Source organism: Beta vulgaris, chromosome 1, assembly GCF_026745355.1.
Source record: "Beta vulgaris subsp. vulgaris cultivar EL10 chromosome 1, EL10.2, whole genome shotgun sequence".
NCBI lineage: Eukaryota > Viridiplantae > Streptophyta > Magnoliopsida > Caryophyllales > Amaranthaceae > Beta > Beta vulgaris.
In genome coordinates, this window is record NC_079202.1 from 44,587,951 (window position 1) to 44,606,054 (window position 18,104).

Consider the following 18,104-nt stretch of genomic DNA (forward strand, 5'->3'; position numbering starts at 1 on the left):
AAAAAAAAATAAGGGAATCTTCCCTCAAGTGAGACTCATCTCAGTCGTACAAATGTCAAAGGATTACACATCCTGTCAGATGAACAGTACTCCTATAAATAGCCAAAAGGTACTTTTCTGCATGTACATTCTCACACATCGAAAATAACTTTTCTCTCTTTAAATTCTTCACGAACATATTCCTCGTATCCCCCCGAGGGTAGTTCACGTTTGTTATTTTCCAGTCTCGGGCACCCACAATCATTGACGGACATTTCAGAGGTCTGCCACTATTTCACCACTGAAATAACTTGGCGTTAAAAGGAGGGGGCCTCCCATATTTGGAAACAGTCATGGAAAAAACAGACCCCACAAGTCGCGATCCTCCAAGAAATTGAAGTCGGTCAAGGGTATTCCCAACCTCTTGTTACCGGACCCATGGGGGCACCAGAGTTCCATTTCAAGATGCCCGAGAGCAATGTCAAGCAAATTCCAGACAACAACAACGTTTGGATGAATCCTAGTAACATACCATTTAATCTCGCTCAGTTGAGTCAATTTTCCTCGGAACTCCGTTAAGATGTGTATGTACCTTCACTAAAGAGGGACGCCAGCTTGAGAAGCAACTCAACCAATCCGGGTATGAGGAGCCATTGCTAGACGCTTAAGAACTTTATAATTCTGAGGACGAGGAAAATCAGGGTCACTCCAACCGTGAGTACAACACCACCGGTGCTATTAACTATTCAGTTGCTGGACACCTACTGATCAAACCAACGTTCTCTCCCTTTGTTCCAAAAATCTTAAATCATCCTATGCCACAGATCAAGATGTCGTCCTGCAAGTACAATGGCATTTTTTCTGACCCTGATGATCATGTTGCGGCATACGAAGGTCACATGTTCTTATACACTCAGGTGGACATCATCTGGTGTAAGGTGTTTCCATCCATCAACTCTGACCGGGATAGCTCAGACTTGGTTTAAGAGTTTGAAATTGGGTATTATCTCTAGTTTCTCTCAATTGTCATAACTTCTTGGATTCAACCCAACTTCTTCTTACAAGAGTGCCATTTTCAACCAAATTATCATCTACATAATTAGGAGTTGTATGTTTTAGTATTAATTGTTTTGCTGGTTGAACAACACCGTTATCTGAATGATTATTGTAGTTCTTCAAAAAGGGAACGCTTTTTTCGTCCAAACTTTTGGAGCTATATATTGTCATTAGACATAGTAACTCTTTTCACTATAAACTCCAAATTGCCGCTCCTAACAAATTCAACGACATAAAATCAAATCAATTTTCATATAAAACATAAAAAGAAACCCAGATCTGAAAATTTTGAATAGAAAAAAAAAAATTGAATAACAAGAAATAGAAAGAAATAAATCAAAATTTCCCAAAAAAAAAACACCAAAAACCAACAAAATTAAAATCGAAAACCCAAAAAAAATTAGAATTAATGTCGAAAAAAAAAACCATTTTTCCCCACCCAAATCCAGAAAAACCTAGATCTCAAAAAGATCAGAATTAAAATCGAAAAAAATTATATAAATCGAATGAAAAACAATCAAAACCAAAAACCACAAAACCAAAAAGCCAAAACCAAAAAGAAAAATGGCCAACAAAAAAAACGAAAACCCTAAAACAAAAAGGCAAAAAACGGATTTATAGTCCCAAAGAAAAAACAAAAATCAGATCTTGAAAACCCCAGATCTACAAAAATCGAAAAACAACAAAAAGAAGACAAACAATAGAAAATTTAAACCAGAAAAACGAAAAAGAAGAAAACAAAAAAAAGAAGAAGAATGAAGAACAAATAGAAGAAGAAAAACGAAATCAGTAAAAAAGAGAAGAAATACCGAAAACGAAAAATCCAAAAATTTTAAAACCGAAAAAATAAAAACAATAAATCAAAAATCAAAAATTTGAAAAAGTGAAAAATGAAAACTGTAATAAAAACCAAAATAAAAAATCAAAATAAAAAAAAGAACAAATCAAAAAACGAAAAAAATCAAAAACCAAAATCCCGAATAAAACAAAATAAAAAAAGAAAAACCCACGAAATCGAAAAGCCACATAACCAAAAAAACTAACCTTAAAAACGAAGATGGTGGTGTGTGGGGACGATGCGGCGGCGGCGGTGCTTCTAGATCCAGAAGAATGAAAAAAGGAGGAGAGATGAAAGAAATTGAGCAATAAGTAGATGGTGGACAGAGGTGTAGGATGAGCATCCTACACCAGATCCAAAATGCAAGGCAAGAAAAATAAAACGCACCATTCAACATGCAAAAAGTAATTGATTTGACAACCAATGTACATTCCCCTTACATCCAATGTACATGTCGAAAATTCAAAAAGTAAATGATTTGACAGTTACTGTTCACCATTTAATAACTGATTTGATGTCAACTGCCATCATTTCCCCACATATACTGTTCACCACTTCTCTCTTTTCCACACTTAACCTCCTTCCATGTTTAATGATTTCGTTTTTTAAATTTCATCCTCTAGTTACTAAATTTCTTTGAGGTTGCAAGAACACAAAGTGAAGAAATACCATTGGCCACCCTTTTGAGAACAAAGGGAAAAAATATGAAGAAATATCTGAACCTCTACTTTGAATGTCTGTTATTGTTCATTGTGTGTTATCACATTGTTCACTATATCACAAGGATTGTACTTTGGATGTCTATTATTGTTCATTGTGTGTTATTGACGATTTTATGGGGGGCTGTCATTGTACATTTTGATTTTGTTAATGAACAACCACGAAGCCAAGAATGTACAAAGAAACATAATAGAATAAAAGCAACCCAATTCCTAAAGCTGATGTCAAGTGAGTAATTTGCAAACTTTGTACACTGGTGTTTTGATGTTTGTTCACTAATGAAATTCAATATGTACAATTACAGTCTTATACCTCATAGTGCTCCAGGTGCCACAAAAAAAACTCAATATGGGTATTAAAACAAAAGGTCAACACATAACAACATGATTGTAACCCAGTTAATGTACATGAATGTCAACAAAGTGTACATGCAAGGTACGTGCATGTACATGCAACTGTATGTGGAGCTAATAATAAAAAAAAGGTACCGCAACCAACGTAAATAAGGATAAATCACAATGTACACTGATGGTCATTACTTTGATCACTGAAAATAATGATACATTATTGTTTGATTAAATGTTCACTGGATATGACTCAATGTACAAATTTTCTAGCAGGATTGTTCAATTACCAAGCCTAAATATAAAATGTTGTTCTGACTGGATGTTCAAGTTATCTTATAGAGCCGACTTTGTTCTGTGTACATTAAAGTTGCGTTAATGTTCACTGTGTATGACTAAATATACATTAGCTTCACTAACATGCATGCATAACATATTCAATAGACACAAACAAAATAAAAAAAAAAAACTCAATATGGGTACTAAAACAAAAGGTCAACACATAACAACATGATTGTAACTCAGTTATGTACATGGATGTCAACAAAGTGTACATGCTAAGTATGTGCATGTACATGCAACTGTAGGTGGAGCTAATAATAATAAAAAAAGGTACCGCAACCAACGTAAATAAGGATAAATCACAATATACATTGATGGTCATTACTTTGATCACTGAAAATCCCCAAATGTACACTCGTATCTTATTGTACATCAAACCATATGCATTTGTACATTAAAAAAAGTTTTAAAAATGCAAAACATAAAACAAAAACAATTCATTTGGAAATTTATAATAGAAATGAATAAAAATAAGGGAGAAATAAATGAAAAACAAATTAAATGAGAGAGAGAATTAAATTGGTTCTTGAAAAATAAATGAGAGAGAAAAGGAGGGGATGAGTGAGTGATGAGAGAGAAAGAGCTGGCCCACTGTCATAAATACTGCCAAAAGCCTGCCAAATTTTGGCTCCCCTAAAACCATCAAAACGACGTAGTTTTGAACAAGGTGTAGGATGCTCATCCTACACCTTGGTGTATGATCTAATTATTGAGAGGAGGGGAGAGAAGAAGGAGAGGTTAAGTGAGAATAAGGAAAGGATAAGAGCAAGGGTTGACTAGATATCTAAACCAACAAGCACCTAGTGAACCCTCTAAAGTGAACCCTCAGACAGTAACTTTGTTTTTTTTTTCTTTTTTGTTTTTTTTAAGAAAACGTCGTTTGCGTCCGCTAATCAGACGGTGAACCCTCTAAAATCAGACGGTAAATAGCGTTTGATATAAATCGGACGGTAAATTTGGGATAACGGATGGTAAATAGCGTATGATACAAATCGGACGGTAATTTTAATTTTACCGTCTGCAAATATAGGCGGACGGTAAATTCAGACGGTAAAAAGGCGGATTCTTGTTGTGGATTTTGATGGTGGTGCTATGGTTGCAGGTCATTGGTTTGGGGTTTGTTGAAGATAGATAGTGGTTGGTGGGTTTCGATGTTAGTGGTGGTTATGTAATTGACGTTGGTGGGTTTGGGGTTCGGTGAAGAAAGAAAGAAATTGTGTGGGGTGGTTCAGGTGGGTGGGGCTATGGTGGTTCAAGTGGGTAGGGGTGGGGGAGAAGGGGAAATGGGTTTAATTAAACAAAAGACAGTCATATGCAAGTCAAGTGTTTCAATTAAGTGAATCAACGTCGAAATCCGGTTGGTCAATGTCGGAAAATATACCAAGGTTGTTTCTCTTAAAATGAAAATTATATTTAAGGTCTTAAGTTGCTAGAAAATTTTGAAAAGGTTGTTTCTCGCAAAATTCGATATATATATGGTCTCTTTCAACTAATTTTGCTTATTGTAATTTGTCTCCATTGTTTCTCTCTCCTTTAACAACAAAGAAGCATCTTCCTCCACCATACTTTCAAGAACCAGAAAATTAACAAAATTTTCTACTGGAACTTCAAATTCTCTTATGAATTTCCATGAAAGCGCTTAAAATTTTTTCTTTGAATTTACATTAAGTTGACACCACTGAGAATCCACATAAAGTTTTAACAGGTCTGAAGAGCATCGTCTTCATCTTCATTGATGTAATCTCCGCTTGTAGATGCGTTGTGTTTCGCTTGCTATCCAATCTGTTCTTGTCGATTTCACATGATTACAGGAAGCAGACATTCTGCTACTACAACAATGTTGTTTGTAATTCTAATACTTCCTTCGTTTTTTTTACTTGCAACACTTTCTTAAGAAGGAAATAATTATTTACTTGGAACACTTCCTACTTTTAAAAACACTAATATAAACCCAGTTGCACACTAACTTAGTATACACCTTATCCATCTCACGTGAGTTTAATGATTACAACTTTCCGTTTTTGCCGCGTTCAGTGTTGCATGTTATAGTGTATTTTAAAATCATTGTGTTTTGCTGAGTTTTTTGGCATTATAGTGTTGCATGTTATAGTGTATATTGACATGATATAGTGTATTTTGAAATGATATAGTGTATTTTGACATGATAGTGTTTTGCTGTGTTTTTGACATGATAGTGTTGCATGATATAGTGTGTTTTGACATAATATAGTGTATTTTAAAATGTTATAGTGTAGTTTATTTGTATATTATACAAAATTATCATAATCGATCGTTATAATGTTTGACATGATAGTATATTTTGACGTGATATAGTGCATTTTAAAATGATATAGTGTATGTTTGTTCTGAACAACTGTTTTTGTTAAAATTTTAGCGCGAGAGAATCTTATTGAAGAGATATAAAATCGCGCGGATTTTGAAAAGTGGAAGTAACTAGTTTGTATTGGGGCACGTGTCTAGGCCTGGTCCACACAAGACGGATTGTTCTACTTTTGCTTTTCCTTTTTCTCTATCTCTCTCGAATCACATGGGGCCCTCTCCTTTTTTCCTCTCTACCTCTCTCCTATCCAAATTTTGCATTGAAGTTGATAAAAAAAAAAAAAGTGTTGCAAATAAAAAAAAAAAAGGAAGTACATGAAACCATGAAGGAACCCTACCTCCTGCAACTATTCCAACTAAATTTTAGTTGAACTTTACGACATATTTTTTTATAGCGTTAAATGGCGCGTAAAGGCAGCTTATATTGCTAGATGCCTAGATCAGTTAGACATACACAATACTTCGTAAATTGTCAATTTTTCATATTTCCATCACCCCCAACCTGCCATTATTGAGGGAAAAAGTCGAAGAATTTATTATACGATCATGTATGTATGTAGAAAGACAGTAAACTACAAAAACCTTGAATTGCATTCAACATGTAATTATCAGGGGAACGTGCAAAAGTATTTAGAATTTTAGCAATATATTAGTATATAAAACTGGCCAAATTAAAACTCAACTAATTCGTTAATCACCATTGTTGTAGAAGGAAAGAGAAAGATTGGTTTTATTTAAATTTTCCTTTTATAATTGAATTTAACACCTAAATTTCAAAAGGAAACTACGGTCTACAGTAGATAAGTGAGATGTGGAAAAAAAGTATGCTTTTTTATTTTCTTTTGAAATTTTTTTAATATTACATTCAACCCCAAGTTAACCGAAGTTAGTCAAAAATTACATAAGTTACTTTTTTAGGTCCTTAACCCTACCTTTTAAAACTTTAAAACTTGAGGTCCTTAATCCTAACTTTTAACAAAGTTTAGGTCCTTATTATACTCTTAACTCTCTTCTCTATATATTGTGATATCCTCAATAAAGTTTGGTATAATCTCGCTTGCTTAAATATGACAAGTTTGAGTGCACACACACATACACACAAAAGGAAGTAGAAGGAATTAGTAATAAACTACTAAAATAGAAAATAATAATAATTTTTAAAGAAAAGAAAAGCTTACTTCAAACAGGGTTCCAATAGTTTCATAGTTCCGTACATATTATGCCTACACGAAAGCCAGGAGATTAAGGTGGAAACAGGATCCAAAAAGCTTTACAAAACTTAGGCTTCCAATTGTCATAAATGCTTCTCCACAGAGAAATAGAAGCCTAAAAGTTATCATACCAATGGCATAACGAGGACCAAAAGACTATCAACAAAAACTAACGATCAGATTCGCTACTCAAACCAACTTCAATCAAGCTCCACAATCTCAATCTCCTCGACATAAGTCTTCTCCTGTTTTTTCATGTTTGCAATGATAGGCTCGCATATGCTTTCGAGCTCTTTCATTTTCTCCTCAAACTTGCAAGATTCAGCAAGCAGGTTGTTCCATTCCAGCCACTGGGTTATGTGCTCAATCACGTCGTTCACCTTCCTCTTGTCTTTCATATTGACCCTCTTTACAATGCCTCTCAAGGTGCCCTTCATCTCGTACACGTAAGTCTCCAGCGTATTCTTTGCTTTGGCCGCTTTCTTCCGCTCCTCATCCTCGGCCTTGTACTTTTTGGCTGTCTCCACCATTTGGTCGATCTTTTCCTTTGATAACCTCCCACTATGATTGGCAATTGTGATTTGCTTCTTATTGTGCGTGCCTACAAGCTCTGCAGACACAGTTAGGATTCCGTCAACATCAATGCTGAAACAGACATCAAACGTAGGGACGCATCGTGGGGCTGGAGGGATGTCATACAGACAAAATTTGCCCAAGTAGTTGTTGTCTTTAGCAATGGGTCTCTCACCCTCATACACTGGAAATGATACCCAAACCTGATTGTCAAACGCAGTAGTGTTTCTCACAACCATCTTTGTTGGGATGGTTGTGTTCCGAGGTATTACAACTTTCATATCACCATATAATAAAGCTCAATACCAAGTGACAGAGGAGCAACATCCATAAGCACATCATTCTTATTACTACCTACACCAGCCAAGATGGCAGCGTGGAAAGCAGCTCCACAGGCAACAGCCTCATCCGGGTTAATACTTTTGCAAAGCTCTTTTCCGTTGAAAAAATCTTGCAACAACTGCTGAATCTTAGGGATTCGAGTTGAACCACCCACAAGAACAACATCGTGAATTCCACTCTTCTCCATTTTGGCATCTCTCAAACACTTTTCAACAGGGTCCATACATTCCTGAAACAAATCCATATTTAGCTTTTCGAATCGGGCACGAGTAATGCTAGAAGAAAAATCTATCCCCTCGTGAAGGCAATCAATCTCAATGGTAGTCTCAACGTTTGAAGAAATGAGTCTCTTAGCCTTCTCACAAGCAGCTCTGAGTCTCCCAAGAGCCCTGGAATTGTCACTGATGTCTTTTTTGTGTTTCCTCTCAAACTCGGCTACAAAATGGCTCAACATTCTATTATCAAAATCTCTTCCACCAAGGTGGGAATTCCCACTTACTGCTTTAACTTCAAACAAGCCCTTCTTGATTGTGACTATAGAAACATCAAAAGTCCCACCACCAAGGTCAAAAACCATAACATTCTTTGTGGTATCACTGCCAGTAATTTTATTTTCAAGACCATAGGCAATAGCGGCGGCTGTTGGCTCGTTCATTAACCGCATAACATTTAGGCCTGCAATGAAACCCGCATCTCTAGTAGCTTGTCGTTGGGCATCATTGAAGTAAGCAGGAACAGTAACAAGAGCATTCTTGACTTCTAGACCAAGATAGGCCTCAGTTATCTCTTTCATCCTTGCGAGGACCATTGAGGATATCTCCTCCGGAGCAAATCGCTTCTCTTCACCCTTGTAGTTGACCACTATCATAAGCTTCTTACGGTCCTCTGCATCAGCTGTAGCAATTACTTTGAATGGCCAGAGCTTCATGTCTTTTTGTATCACCACATCGTTAAATCTCTTCCCAATAAGTCTCTTAGCATCTTTAAGAAAAAACATACCAAAATCATCTTCAAACCAATCACATTTTCACATTCATGAAGTAACTAACCAAAAGATGAATTGTACAGATGGACTAATCTATTATAATACTACATATGCAACAATCATATCAATACAAATAAAAACATTTTCCCTGTAAAAGAACCATAACTTAAAAGTAGTCTATAATCAATTTGATCGTCAAAGGTGCTGCAAATCTGACGTTTAAGCTTGAATACTATGTTTTACTATTTGAGATTCTAACCCCACTAGAGAAAATTGAGAGTTTAACAGCAAAACTCCATTTCAATCATGTGGATACTCCAATAGAACTCTTTGCATCTTCAGTCAACTAGGATACAGATAAAGAGATGAAGGCAGTAACATGTCAAAAAGGGGTCGTAGTTATTCGCAAAGTCAAAGGATGAGCGGGAGAGTTACAGATGAGAGATTACAGCTATGTGGATTGTGGCGGCTAACTTTGAAAGAATAACCCAACTTGATTTTGAGACATTTTCCCATACATGTGGAAAATGACGAAATTGTATTGATTGTAAATCTATTCATCAAATCAAAAGAGATCTTAAGCCAAGAAGACAATTCATCAAATCGAAAGAGATCTTAAGCCAAGAAGTACCATTTTCCCCTTTAAAACAATGACTTCTTTATGATTTTTATTACAGAACTTATTAGGGTTTCAGAACGGAATGAGAACTATGTTAAGCACGGATGAACCAACCAATACGAGCATAAAAACTATAATCATTGCACAATGAGAGCAAGTAGAAAGAAATTGAACTATATGGTATTATCCAAGAGTAATATAATGAATATGAGGACTGAATAAACCTTTCAATGATTGAAAAAAAATTGATTTTTGAGGCCTAAAGGCTAAGTATGCAAGTACGCGAAAGCTTGAAGAAACCAACAAGACAACGGTAATGCAATTAGTTAAAAAGCAATTAAGGGAAAAACTCACTGAAACATTCCACTGTAGGACATTGAGTTCAAGAAACCTTAAACAACTGAGGATTATACAGCTCAACCTAACAACTTTACTAGAATAGAGTATATAGCCAAATAGCCAATCCTGCTATCATGGAAATATTGCTAGAGTCACTACCAGGTAGAAGAATGAGCTCCATCGCAAGTGTTATCACCACGGTTGCTAGCATGGTCTTGCTTATGATAGAACTCCAAAATACATGATAATACTCATAAATGGAAATATAAACTTGTCTAGATTTCTTGGTTTCATATAATAATTTCACACCACCAACTTATTGCGTTTTTGATATAGCTAAACATTTTGATAATGTTATGTAATTACTGTATATTTAGACATGAAACCTTCAATGTAGTTCCCACTGCCCAAGGCAATGGCGTTTCACATGCAAAGATAATCAATTGATCAGTATGAGTATATTTTTTTTACTATCCATACATGCAAGTTAGATGCAAATGTATGCTAATATCAACCATTATATAATATTTCTTTCGTTTTTTACTTAAAATGTTCTCCATTTTAGAAAGTGGCATATTGCTTGTAACATTAGTATTTTTGGCAATATATTTTCATAGTTTCATTTCAACGGAGAAACCATAAAGCTGTAAACTTTAAAAAGTCAGAAGAGACAAACCAAAGATAGTATTGGTAGGATTAACTCCGGCCTGGTTTTTAGCAGCCTCGCCAATGAGACGCTGCGTTTCGGTGAAGGCCACCCAAGACGGCGTCGTACGGTTGCCTAAGTCATTCGCGATAATCTCAACACGCTCTTGCAGCGGTTGCCATACTCCGACACATGTATAGGTGGTTCCAAGATCGATTCCAATCGCCGGCCATTTTTCTTCTTTTCCACTCATCACTTTCTACTACTTTCTTTAACCAAAGTCAAACCAATTAGGAAAATAATCTGAATATAAAACTGTGCGAAATGTAAATTGTGAAATGACTTCTTTAGTACGCTTGTTTACGTCTCCTAGGCCACACCCCACAAAGTAGACCATAACTAGTGTCTACTGTCTAGTCGTAGGGTAGACTGCAGTGTAGACAGTGGAGTGCTGTAGTACGTGAAACGTCTTGTTCACTCTTCTCAATCCCCGTATGTGAATTCAGCTTTGTCTAAATACTTCGTCTGTTGTTTTTATATTGTAAGAGCAATATAATGGTGATGGGTTTGATTACCCAATTTTCCTACTTACTCATGTTTTGATCATTTCATGATCAAATATATCACCTCCACTTCACTCATGAACAAAAAAACCATCAAACTCCACTTTATCTCTCCTACTTTTTACTACCCCATCTCAACTTTCTCTCTCCTATTTCTCTTTCCTACTTCAATTAATAATATAATTTACATATTAAAAATAAAAATGAATCATCTTATGATTACTTAAAATTATAATAATTAATTACCAAAAATTAATTATCATTATTGGGTTATTAGAAAAATAATAATTAATTACAAAATGATGTATAAATATTTTTAGAGAGAGAAAGGTGAGGAGAAGTGTTTTTTTTGTTCTGAAATATATCAACATGGATATCATTTTATAGAGGGAAAAAAATATGAATTTTGGTTTTTTTTTTTTTTGAAATAGGAATTTTTTGGGAAATTTCGTGGAAATTTCCTAAAAAAACACAACAGCAGCCACGTGGCACCTTGCCACTGGCTGGCTGTGTGTGACAATGCTCCTTTTGTCTTCAATTTACACGGTTCACATGGTGATGAGTTTTTTCACATGGTGAACAATGACATGTTTTGTCATTTGGTAATGGGTTTTATATCACCAATGAGATGCATGTTTTTTTTGTTCAACCCAAAATTTCTGATTTTGGTGATGGGTTTGATCACCATTGGGAGTGCTCTAATAATGAGATTTTTTACACTATTCACTCATCATTTTTTAACTATTTATTTTGATTTTTACATAAAGAAAAACATAATCATATGGGATCTTATTAGATTCATCTCGATGTATACTTTCAAAAATATCAAATTTTTATAATTTTTAGTAAAAAGCAATTAAAAATATTAATGGTGAAAGTTGTACATTGACAAGCATGAAAACTCTATTGTTGCAGTAGAAAAACAACGGAGGAAGTATTTTCTGAGTTAATATAAGAGTAAGAAAATTTGCGTGAAATTACTTTATAAAAACACTAGTTTTTTAATCGATGTAAAATATACGAATTTTTTTGTTTTATAAATTTAAGACTTTAGGATATCTATACAAATATATTAAAAGGCGTGCGAAAACAATAAACTGTGCCACGTGGCGCTCTCCCTAGAGAGTTTTAGTTGATGTAATTCATGTACAATAAAAAAATTAAGAAATTGCATAGTATAGGGTTTGATCCCGATACCTCAAGTACATATACTAAAGTTATAACCACTAGGCTAAGTTGTATTTAATGTTATTATCATAAAGTATTATATTAATAAATGAAATTTTTTCTTACCCGGAGCATAGCCCGGGCCTAATAACTAGTTTCTCATAAAATCATGATATGAATATCAGCTCGTGATTTCAAGTTTCCATAATCATATTGCGTATTAACAATATTTTAAAACTGACTTATAACCTATATGTTCAATGATGAGTTCATTCATCATACACACGGGTGTATCATGTGCATGGTGCAACCAAGACTAATATTTGTTTCAATTAACTCTCCTTTAGTACACTTTGCTCATTTATATGATTTCAAATGTGCAATAGCGCCTTTTTTCTCTTCCGGTGCACGATAAGAGACCCTCTTCTTATCCTGCGCTGACGCCATGGTTGGACGATCAAAAGCTAAGGTGAAGAAGTCGCCGAGTAAGAATAATAAAAAAAGGCAAGAATGATGGCCCTACAAGTCCAATTGAGGGTCAGAAATTCAAAGTAGTAGCTGAACTTCATGGAATTGAAGCATTGATGATTCGAACCCCCAAAATGATTCCACCATTATCACCGCGAGGTTCGTTGGAAGATTTGCATAATCAACAGAAGGATAAGGCTCAATTATCAGAGTGGTTAAAATAATGAAGAAGAATCAGATACGATTTGGAAGCAATTGATACAAGTAATCCTCAATCTCGTCAACTATTGCCTAAATTTGAAAAAGTTCAGAATGAGGAAGCAATACCTATGAAGAACACAATTAAAATTGATATTGAAGATGTGCAAGATGAAATTAATTACTGGAATCATCTATTATATGCTATGTGGTGGGTGCAAATCCTCTCTTTCCAATAATAAATGGATTTCTTCGTAGAATTTGGGTTGATAAAGGAGTTGATAAGATTGTAGTTGTTAGCAAAGGTGTATTTCTTGTAAGATTTCATAATAATCTTGATCAATGTGAGAATGTGTTGGCTGATGGTTTCCAATTTTTTGACAAGAGACCTTTAATTGTTAAAAAAATGGAACCCAGACATGGATTTCAAGAAAGAAGATCTTAAAATCATGCCTATATGGGTACAACAACCTGCTTTTAGATTAAAGTATTGGGGGGTGTTATTTGTTCAAGATAGTATCATTGAGTTTATTGTATGCTAGAATCCTAGTTGAGGCTAGGCTGAACCAATATTTGCCCAATTTCATTGAGTTTGAGAATGAAAAGGCTATGTTGTAATACCCCTCATGATTGCTTTGAAGGGATTTAGCAGGTTACTCATTCCAACAAGATGCATCTTTCTTTTAGGGAGCTTATTTCCTTAGTTACTCCACAGTTAAGCGTGCTTGGCTGGGAGTAGTCTAGGGATGGGTGACCTCCTGGGAAGTTTCTCAGGGTGCGCATGAGTGAGGACAAAATACGCCGGAAGAACTTGTGTTGGTTATTGAGGACAGTTGTTGGCCCTGGATGCGCATTGGTGACAATATACTCGATTTCGTATGGGTCGGAGTGTTACAAATGGTATCGGAGCAACTCTGCGGGCCGAATATTAGGAGTCTTCAGGCGCCTAGTGGGGGAGGATTCTGGGGTTGCATTGTCATAAGGAGCGACCCAGAGGTCGTCAGACCAAATATCTGGAGTTTCCGGCTATCAGTTTCTAGGCTGGGGCGACCCACAGGTCGTTGTGGCTGAATATGTGGAGTCCTCAGGCGCAACAAGGGTGTTTCTGTTCTCAAGTGGGGGTGTATGTAATATCCCTCATGATTGCTTTAAAGGGATTTCGTAGGCTATTCATTCCAACAAGATGCATCTTTCTTTTAGGGAGCTTATTTCCTTAGTTACTCAACAGTTAAGCGTGCTTGGCTGGGAGCATTGTTGTTAAAATCCCGATTCGAATCTTACGATTCTACGATATTACGATCCTAGAGGACCTCACCGATCCCGATCCTACGTAGGATCTTAATTTTGTAGGATCTTTCGATCCTGCCCAACCACAAAAAATCACATGGTAGGATCTTAACACGATTCTACGATCCCACGACTCTACAATTCGATCCTACCGTATAAAAATCATAAAGTAATTTCACATATTATATTTCTCCTATTAGATTTTGGTCGCATGTTACTTCAATCTTATAGTATTGAAAAACTATCATCATTTGCTAATTAAAAAATTTATTATTAATATGTGTAAATTTTTAACATGAGGTTCTCACCATATTTTAGTATAATTATATTTATTTCACCGAATCGTAGGATCTTACGATCCTACGATCCGATACCACCGATTCGATTCTACCAACCCCTACGATCCAAAGTAGGATCTCGATCCTGATAACATTGGCTGGGAGTAGTCTAGGGATGGGTGACCTCCTGGGAAGTTTATCAGGGTGCGCATGATTGAGGACAAAATACGCCGGAAGAACTTGTGTTGGTTATTGAGGACAATTGTGTTGGCCCTGGATGCGCATTGGTGACAATATACTCGACTCCGTATGGGTCGGAGTGTTACATATGTAGTACAACAAAAGGTTTTGTATGAATAGAGGCCAGTGCAATGCACTTAGTGTAAAGATGATAAAAAATAAAAGAAGTTCAAAATCTTCGAACCAATAAAAAAATCCAGATTCTAAAAAAAAAAAATCAAAAAGTAAATATTTAAAATCTTGTACAAAAATGTTTCAAAAAGTAATTTGAACAAAACGAATAAGTATGACCTCAATTTCCAAGAAATTCATTTTAAGTAACTAGATAGTTGGGTGCCTCAAAATTTAAAGTTGTCACGAAAGGCCAATAAAAACCTAAAGCTCTGATATCAATTTGTAATACTCCGACAACTCTCTATTTTCGAAATTACCTTTTAAATATAAAACTTAGAGAATTATGAAAGTATTATCGCCTGTGTGATAACATATTGACTTATTTAGAATTTTGCAGCGAAATAATAATAACTTTAAAAATAAAACTTCGTCAACCAAAAGTCAAACCAACATAAAATCAAAAGTCAGCCTCAAAAGTAAAAGTTAACTAGAAAAGTCAAAGTCAAATATGAAAATTATAAAGTCAGCTGTAAAATGTAAAGTAAACACAAGCTCTCCAAATTCCCGAATCATGATGCATCATCTTCAAACTTGTAAACGACGATGCTCTAAATTGATCCCGAGAGACTGCTCACCAATTGGGTCATCACATCTTCAATGAGGCATAACCATGATCAACATACACACACAAAGCACGTAATCAACAAAGCTGAGTACTACATAGTAAATAAATAAATAAAACCTAACATGATACTAATAAATATTAAGCAGGGAGAAATAATAACATCGCAAACTGCTTTTAATGAACTAAACTCCACAACTAACAATTTAATTAAATTTAGATGGAATAGTCAATGGAACGAGTTGTCTGAATCAAAATTAGTTTTCAATTTAGAAGACGAAGTACGGGCGCGACTCCGTACTCCGATCCCTTAACCTTTTAAAATAAAAATAGGACACGGTGATTTATCTGGTCCCAAGAAAAGTCATGGACTACTACCATGTACTCCAACTCAAACTTGTCCAACACTTCAGACGTACGCAAGTCTAAAGCTATTGCTATTTACATTTCACTTTACATGGTTAATAATTTGTTCACTTGTTATGACTCGCAAGTAGGACAAATAATATAATCATCAAAGAATATAATCACAAACTTCCATTATTATCTTAGGATTAGATAAGGTGATCATCAACTAAACAACACTAGATTAATTCCAACACTAAATCCCTAACCTTCATTTATTTATTGAACCAAGTCAACAACCAACTAACCTTTCATAGGTGTAATAATCAACTTACCAAATAAGGCACTCGGTCCTCATAAAGTAATTAAATAATCCAAAGAGGACAACATGATTCAATCATGATCCAATACCAACATAAATAATAATAATCCTCACGTAAATTAATTACGTAAAGATCCCATATCCATATGCTTGCATCAATATCCCCTACAAACATAATATAATCATCATAAACAATATTATTCTTAGAACGACATAAAACATGCAAATCCAATTGAATATAAATCACATATAAACTAATATACATGATACTACATAAAATCTCATCCTTAGGATATCATAGTAATTCCACCAACACATATATAGGTACGTACGTACCTTGTGTAGATAAAACGAGAGGCTACTTTCACAAGCTTAAAAGTCCCCCAAAGAGAATTTTGCGCCTAAAAATAACTAACATAATCAATACTCTATAAATTTCAAGCATTATTAAAATACTTTAAATTCTCTTTAAGAGTATTTAAAAACTTTTTCCATCATTAAAACTTAATTATTAAAGCCTTCTAGTATAGTACCACTATACTAGTTGTTAAAAACTCTTAAAAACTCATACTTTGATCATAAAAACTCCATTATAAGCATCCTTATAAAATTTCCAGCAACTTATAATATAATAAAACCCTTTTTAAACATACTTAGACATAATTAAAATCATAAGAATACTCAATTTCATACACTATAATATATTACTATGATTTTCCAACTTATAAAATCCTAAAAATCCATGTTTTGATACTTAAAATCTTAATTCAAACATAATCCACAAATATGAAATTTAATTATTCTAATATATGAATTACATAATCTTAGATTTCTATTTAAATCATAAAACTATAACTTTACTCATAAACATATTAAAACAATTCTTACTAATATAAACTTTTGCATTAAATATAACTTGAGGAGGAAGAAAATAACCAAAGAAGAAGAGGACGGAGACACAAAGTGGCACAAGAGGGAAGGACGGCGGCGGCTGCTGTCGGTTGGTTGTAATCCCCCGTAAATATGTGAATTTACTAAATATATTTTAATGCATAGTTATTTATATTTAAATATATTTTAGTATTTAAATGATTCATTTTCTTCAAAGGTTGACTATTTGAAATTGAAAGGAATTATTTTAATGATTTAAATAAGTTCAAATATTTTTGTTTAGGCATGTTTTGAAAAATATTTGAAAAGTTTAAAAGTTAAAACACTTTTTGGATTTGGAAAAGGATTTCTAAGTGGGTATAAGGAACCCAAATGCTATTTGGATTAGGAAAAGGACTCCTAATTGAGTATGAGGAACCCAAACACTAATTCCATTAATCACTAAACTCAATTTGAGCCCAATCATCTTTTTCTAAGCCCACAAGGGAAACCTATATAAACCCCTAAAACCCTAAAATTCCCCCACACAAATATTTTCTCTCTCCTCCTTCCTCCCACAATTTCGATTTTCGTCCTAGCTCTCTTTCGGCCTTCACTTCTTTGCTTCGCCGGTCTGCCGCCCCTTGGACCATAATTGACCGCCTGAAGCAGTCGTTGCCAGCCGTCGCTGATTCCCGTCGGTATTCCTTTTTCCTTTGCTTTGATTTGATTACTTTTCTTCCTCCTCAAATTTTATTCAAAGTTTATGTTTTTAAGATTTGTTTCTAGTATGATTATGTTTAAAAGCTTTAGTTTGATTTTTTATTTATGAATCTATGTTTACATAATTTATGTATTGAAGAAATAAAAATTCAAATTTGCATATTAGGTTTGAATTGGATTTTTAATTATCAAAGCATGGATTTTTATGGTTTTGAAGATTAGAAAATCATAGTAGCAAATTATAGTTTATGAAATTGATTATTCTTATAATTTTAAATATGTTTAAGCATTTTGAAAAGAGTTTTAATATATTATATGTTGCTGGAAATTTGAAAAGAGTATCGTTGATGGAGATTTATGATTTTGAACATGAGTTTTGAGAGTTTTCTAGTAGTATTATACTAGGAGGCTTTAATACTTAAGTTTTAATGATGAAAAAGGTTTTTAAACACTTTTAGAAAGGGTCTAAAGTATTAATTTTATTATTGATGTAAATTCATAAAGGATTGATTGTGAATTTATATTGGTTGTTTTAGGCGAAAAATTCTCTTTAGGCGAATTTTAAAGTTGTAA

The 18,104-nt window shown here is 34.4% G+C and overlaps 1 pseudogene; it reads right to left on the minus strand.

Moving 5' to 3' along the window:
• Window positions 1–6,829: 6,829 nt before the first annotated feature.
• Window positions 6,830–8,721, minus strand: LOC104894231 (heat shock cognate 70 kDa protein-like; annotated as a pseudogene).
• Window positions 8,722–18,104: the final 9,383 nt, after the last annotated feature.